Source organism: Odocoileus virginianus, chromosome 17 (genome assembly GCF_023699985.2).
Source record: "Odocoileus virginianus isolate 20LAN1187 ecotype Illinois chromosome 17, Ovbor_1.2, whole genome shotgun sequence".
NCBI lineage: Eukaryota > Metazoa > Chordata > Mammalia > Artiodactyla > Cervidae > Odocoileus > Odocoileus virginianus.
In genome coordinates this window covers 51,074,940-51,081,736 of record NC_069690.1, presented here as the reverse complement: position 1 = coordinate 51,081,736, position 6,797 = coordinate 51,074,940, and the positions used below count along the sequence as shown (strand labels likewise).

Below are 6,797 nucleotides of genomic sequence, written 5' to 3'. Positions count from 1 at the left end.
TGAACGTGCAGAATGCTGGCATCCGGCCAGACTGGACTGGGCACTGGGAGGGAGCTGGGGCCCCTCCGCTGCAGCCCCAGGGTCAAGCCCGGTCCTGCTGCCTCTGCTGAGGGTTCGGCATCAGGCACAAGCCAGCAGCTGTTGTTTCTGGGGCCACTAGAGGGAGACCTTCACAGCCCAGCTTGGGATCCTCCAAAGCCACTGGGTGCAACTGCCTGGCACAGGAGAATGTGTGTGTGTGTGTGTGTGTGTGTGTGTGTGTGTGTCCTACCTGGGTGGTGGGCAGTGGCTTGGCTTCCTGCAGGTGGAAGAAAGTGTGTGTGTGTGTCTCTTATCTGGGCAGTGAGCAGCGGCCTGGCTTCCTGCGGGTGGAGGTCTGTTTACTGGATGGCAGCGGGACCTACTTAGAAGCTAGGAGGTGTGGTGGGAGCCAGCACCCGGGCAGGAAGTTCAGCAGGTAAGAACCACAATGGGTCGAATGGAGGACACGTACGGGGGGTAGGGGGGCTTTTTCCATCCCCCGGGAAGGGAAGAGGGGCTGGGAGTGGAGTTAATGATCCATCATGGGTGCGTGAGGGAGCCTCCAGAAAGATCCCCAAAGTGCAGAGCCTGGAGGGCTTCTAGGTTGTGACCACCGCGAGGGTGACAGTGCTGACGACCCTCCCAGACCTCACGCTGTGCGCATCTCTCCGTTTGCTTCCATCTGTGTCCTTTCCTGTATAATGAAGACTCCCTGGTGGCTCAGATGGCGACGAATCTGCCTGTGCTGTGCTAAGCATTCTGCATATTATAAGAAATAACCCTATGGAGAGTAGGAGCTATTCAGATAAGATCCATTTCTCAGACGAAGAAACTGAGTCCCAGAGAGTCGGAGTAACTTGACACAAGAGCTATGGAAAGGCCAGAGCTGATGTTTGAATCTAGGGCGGGGGAGTCAGGGCTTAGGGCCCACAGCTCTGGGGAGGGGAGTACAGACCCGAGACAGAGACAGCTCTTTGCCCCTTCGCAAGTCTCTGCACCTCCAAGTCTGGCTTCCCCTCCGAGAGATGGGACTGAGGATAGCTCTCTGGGGTGGGAGGGGCGTGATTCAGAGGCTGAACTGAGACACAGGATGTGCAGGGAGGCAGACTCCAGGGCTTGTTAGGCCCCTTGGCATGTGGCCTCAGGGCCTTGCTCTGTATCACATGTGCCCCTGAGTTGCTCACTGTCACGTCCTTGCTCCCCCACCATGGACTTTTCTCCTCCTGTTCCCTCTGGCTGTGCTCAGAAGGACCCTGCGCCAGGCTGAATGCTTTGCTGTCACCCTCCTGGAATTCTCAATACTTTCTGACCCCAGGGCCCTGCACATGTGGCAGCCAGGCCAGCTCTCCTGTCTCTGTTCCTGAGTCATCAGGTCCAGCAGGCAGGAGCCGCCTTCGTGAGAAAAAGACGAATGGCACAGGGGAGCAGGTCCTCCCCAGGCTTCGGGAGCGCCCCGCCTCCTTTCTCGGGCCTACACGCGACTCGGAGTACTGGCCGGTTGCTCCCCCTAAACCAGAGCTGGAAGTGGGAGACCTCTGGGTCCCCCAATCACAGTGGTGCCATTTCTGAGCTCAGACTCGGCCATCCTAAGTCGTGAGCGGGGATCTCGGTCCTCCCAGACCCCTCTAGTTCACCCTGGGGGAGCCCCGAGGCCCACGTGCAGTGCCACTGCCTGAGTGCTCCCCATTTGGCGTCCGGCTCTCCTCAGTCAGTTCAGTCGCCTGCAGGCCCGCGTCCCTGAGCACCCTTGGCATCCCCCTCTGGCAGCCCGAGTGGGCACGCAGGGCCTTCCAGCTGGCACCTTTCAGTTCTCACCCCTGGCTCCTGGGCTGGGCCCCTGCCCTTGAGCCTGACCGCCCAGGGTGAATGGCCTCTGGGGCAGGCAGTGTTCTGGGAACAGGCCGTGTCCTGGCCGGGAGAGCGGCCGGAGCGGGAGGCTCTCTGAGGTCCAGCTGGGGTCCCGGAGGCCTCCTCAGGTGCCGCGGGTCCTCGCCTGTTACAGGCCTGCCCTGCGCTGAGGTCCCGGACTAAGAGGGAATGGAGCCCATCCCCCACCGGGTCTCCCCCCACAGCAGCCTGGCTGGGGTGTCTCTTACACCTGCCCCACCCCTCTCTGATTCAAGAGTCCACCTCCTGTCTGCCAAGTTTGCCAGGAAGGAAGTCAGAGGAATGTCGGGCCACGGCTCCGGCTCCCGGGAGCAGCCCCGTCAGCGCACCGCATCTGCAGGTCGCTTTTGCCGGCTCCGCTGGGGCCCCGCACCACAGCCCAGTGGTCTGAGCAGTTGCCTTCCCCGGCTGCCGCCTTCCTGCTTCACTCTCTGCCTTTGGCTTGGCTTCCCCCAGGGAAGAGCAGGCCGAAGCCGCTGCTCAGCAGGAACTCTCTCCTTGCCACTGGGACCCTCCACTAATTTTTTTTCTATTATTTATTTATTTGGCCGTCAGTTCTTTAGTGATGCCATGCAACATCTTTTCAGTGCGGCATTTGAACTCTTAGTTGCAGCATGTGGGGTCTGATTCCCTGACAAGGGATCGAATCTGAGCCCCCTGCCCTGGGAGCACAGGGTCTTAGCCACTGGACCACCAGGGAAGTCCCAGGGACTCTCTACTCTTAATCTGTCCGCATCAGCCACATGCCCTTTCTTCCCTCTCTCCCCTGCCCCCTTATTTGCTTCCTTGCTCCCTTCTGTCCTTCCTTTCTTTCATTTATTCATTCAACAACCATTCATTAAACCCCTATTATATGGACACAGGTGGCACTAGTGGTGAAGAACCCACCTGCCAATGCAGGAGATGCGATGCAGTTTCAGTCACTGGTTGGGAAGATCCCCTGGGGAAAGGAATGGCAACCCACTCCAGTATCCTTGCCTGGAGAATCCCATGGACAGAGGAGCCTGGCAGGCTATAGTCCGCAGGGTCACAGAGAGTCAGACACGACTGAAGCAACTTAGCCTATGGACACAGAGTGCTGCTCCAGGTATCCTGTTGTGCTTATAATCCTAGAAGTTTGGCCCCCCAGCCCCCTCTTAGAGTGGACATTTCTTGCTTTCCTCCCCACTATCCACTTCCCCCGTGGACCCAACTCCACCCCCAGGGGTGAGCCTTGATTGGTTTAAGCCAGTTTACTAATGCCTCAGCCCCTTGGCCACAGTAATTCAGGACAGAGATCCCAACTCTGGCCAGATGGGCCCCATGAGATGTCAATTCTGGACGTTTTCTTTAGCTGGCACTAGATGTGCTCCTTTTCTGTTGGGTTTGGACCTAGCAGCACAAGCCCTGGAGCAGCTTAAAGGCCTCTTTCCGTCACACGGGAGAGCCTGGCAGGATGGAGCGGGATCCCAGGCAGTGGGCACCTCTCAGGGCCGTCCCTCTGGTGGAGGAGCCTTCCCAGGACCATGGATTGCTGCTTCTTGAGGTTTAAGCTAGGAGGACTTGGTTTTTCATGTCCCTGAGGTCCAGAGAATCCTTGCAGACCCTGTATTCCCAGGAGGAGACAGTCTCTTTCTATGGGGAGCCTGTTGCTGGCGGAGGCAGCCCTCTTAATTTCTGGAACATTCTGACTCAAGAGAGTACTAATATTGACCTCAGATCTGCCATTTTGCTTTTCTGACCTTTCTACCCTTGGTCTTGGGTCAGTTATTTCCCAACTCAATGTGCACCAAGTCCCAACATGCGCCAAACCCGCACCAAGAATTCTCTGCTGTCTCTATTGGGAAGCGCACACTGGAAGCCCTTGCTTCAGGCTACATCTCTCCAGGGTCCCTCTGCCAGAGGGCCTTTAAGTCCACACAGGCTTGTCCTACTTGATCCTAACCTGGACCTCAGGGCAACCTCATAGGGGTGAGATGGACACAGGTGGTGATGTGTCCAAGGAGGGCATGAGAGGTTCCTGGGGTGCTCCAAGGAATGGAGGCCTTCAAGTGGTCACTGAGGGACCATCAGTGGTCCAGGAGGCAGACGGAGTGTACACCACAAAGAGGACTCCCCCGGGGCTGGGGGAGGAACCTGGAGCCGTGGCCATTCGTGGATGAGGCGCAGCTGGGAACGTGGGAATGGTGGGCACTGGAGCCTGTCCTGCCAGGTTCCTGGGACACGGCACCAAAGTGGCAAAGTGTGTGCCAATCTCGGCCGTCAGCCTGGGCCCTGGCTGACGTCCCCTGCGTGTGACCACAGGACGGGACCTCACTCCTTAAATGGGGAGAATATCCCAGAAAGCAGGCCAGTCGTGGGTACCGGCTGGGTTGCCATGCCAATGCCCAAACACACACTCTTAGGGGTCAGCCTCCTGGATGGTGATGCTGGCCCTGAACTGAGCTCGTGGGAAACCCTGGGGAGCGCTAGAGTAGAGGCACCTCCCATGCATTGTACTTTGTACCGTTATGAGAGAATGCTGCTCTCCGGGTCTGTCTTCACTGTTATAGTGTTTGAAATGGGGAGGGGATGGGAATTCCCTGGCTGTCCAGTGGTTAGGACTTGGCCCTTTTACCACCAGGAGCCCAGGTTCGATCCCTGGTCGGGGAACTAAGCTTCCACAAACAGCAAGGTGCAGCCATAAAAAAGGGGAAAAAAAAGAAATGCTGAAGGGAGTCTGTGCAAAGTAATATATATATATATATGTATGTATTAGTAGTACTATATATTATGTGATATTATATGTGGTGGTCTTTGACCCCAGTTCTTGGCACAGAGTGCCTAAAACCCTTGTAATTTCCTAAGTGATAAGAGCACTCAGATTATCTTTTGTTCTAATGTTTGGTCTGTGACCCCAATTCCTGACACAGAGCTCCTCAAGCCTTTGGAATTTCCTGGGTGATAGTGACCCAGGCGACTCTGTCTGGGGACTGGTCACCAGAAAGACCGGGCCATGATTAGCCACTGGGAACCAGGAATGTATGGCCCATCCTCCACCCTCCGGGAAGGGAAGAGGGGCTGGGAATGGAGTGAATGATCCATCATGGCTGTGTGAGGGAGCCTCCGGAAAACCCCCCCAAGGGCAAGGTCTGGAGAGCTCCGAGGTTGTGACCACCCAAGGGTGACAGACGCTCCTGTGCTGGCCACCCTTCCAACCTCACAGACCTCACGGTGTGTGCCTCTCCGTTTGCTGTCCTTCTGTGTCCTTTCCTGTCATTTTCTGTGTAATAAAGCTTCCCTGGCGGCTCAGATGGCAAAGAATCTGCTTGGCATGCGGGAGACCTGGGTTCGATCCCTGGGTTGGGAAGATCCACTGGAGAAGGAAATGGCAATCCACTCCAGTATTCTTGCCTGGAGAATCCCACGGACCGAGGAGCCTGATGGGCTGCAGTCCATGGGGTTGCAAAAAGTCAGACACGACTGAGTAACTGACACACCCATCCATCCATTGTATAATAAACCGGTAAATGTCAGTGTTTCCCTGACTTCTGCGAGCTGTTCTGATGAATAATCGAATCCAAGGGGGAGGAGGTCATGGAAACAGAATTTGTGGGTGACCCCGGGGAACCTACTGCGTATGATTGGCATCTGAACTGGGGGTTAGTCTCGTGGGACTGAGCCCTTAACCTGTGAGATCTCTCGGCAGACAGCGTCAGAATTGAGTTAAATTGTAGGACAGCCAGCTGACGTCGCGGAGAATTGCTTGATGTGAAAGGGAAAAGCCCTGGGAGCGGGTGTGGGTCTGAGGGGAGGGCGGGACCAGTGGAGTCAGATGCTGCTGCAGACCTATGGGACTAGGATGGGACGAAGAGCTGGCTCTTTGGCGACCTTGACAAGTGCAGTGAGGACACGAGGCAGCCTGAGTAGACCAAAGAGATGCTGGGGGGAACACAGATGCTGATTTCGAGATATTTCGTTGCTGGGGTTGAGGGGGTGCATAGGGATCAGAGTGCAGAGACAGGAAGGAGCAGTGTGTGGGGTCCAGAGAGGGATTAAGAGACAGGAGGTAGCCCAGCGTGGCTGGTCCGGGGGTGGGTGGCAGCAAAGGTTTGGGGGGAGATAGTGGGAAGACTGTTGGGGAGGTGACCATGAGAAGGGAGAAGGGACATCCGGGCCTGAGAGAGGACCTGCACTGGGGAGGGTCCCGCTCATGGTGCAAGGGTGGCCCGGCTGCTGTGGAGGTTGGGTGGCCATGGGGATGGATTCAGTTTGGGGTTCATTTGTGAATGAAGAGGGTAGGGAGGTGTGAGGAGACAGAAACCCTGCCGGGGTGAAATTGTCACAGGGAGTGAGCAGGCAAGGGGAAGGGCAGGAAAGGGCATACAGAAAGCCCAGCCAGGCTTACCGCTCAGGTGCTTGCAGGGGAGGAGCTGGGACGTGCTCAGGCCTGAGCCTGGACCCCATCTCCTCTTCTGGGTACATTCCAGATGGACACACACTCGCCGAGCTAGAGATGATAGCAATCCCAGAATCTCTATGAGGTTTCTACGAAGAGGGTTAGAGGGCTTCCCTCCAGGGAGAGCTGGGGCTCAGGGACCTTGGACCTGCTTGCCTGGCAAGTTCACTGTTCCATTCAGATGGAATATTCTCAGGAGGCCTGGTGGGCATCTTGGAGAGGTGCTGAAGTTCCAGAGCCCTCCCTAGCCTGTGCCTGGCTAGTGAGAGAGCAAAAGACAAACCGCTGAGTGTAAGGAGACCACTGCACTGGACCCAATTGTCAAAGTCCCAGATTGTCTTTTAAAGAATGTAGAAGGAACTCCTAGGGACTTCCCTGGTGGTCCAGTGGTTACGACTCTGCACTTCCACTGCAGGGGGCAGAAATTCCATCCCTGGTTAGGGAACTAAGATCCTATATGCTGAGGGGCACT

The 6,797-nt window shown here is 56.5% G+C and overlaps 1 long non-coding RNA gene across 1 annotated transcript in view; it reads left to right on the top strand.

Moving 5' to 3' along the window:
- The first annotated feature begins 256 nt into the window (after positions 1-256).
- The window catches only part of LOC110134483 (uncharacterized), a 38,664-nt gene continuing 32,123 nt past the window's right edge, over positions 257-6,797 (top strand). Inside the window, exon 1 of the long non-coding RNA XR_011492432.1 lies at positions 257-457. This is a non-coding gene — a long non-coding RNA (uncharacterized lncRNA). The remainder of the gene's footprint in view (positions 458-6,797) is intronic.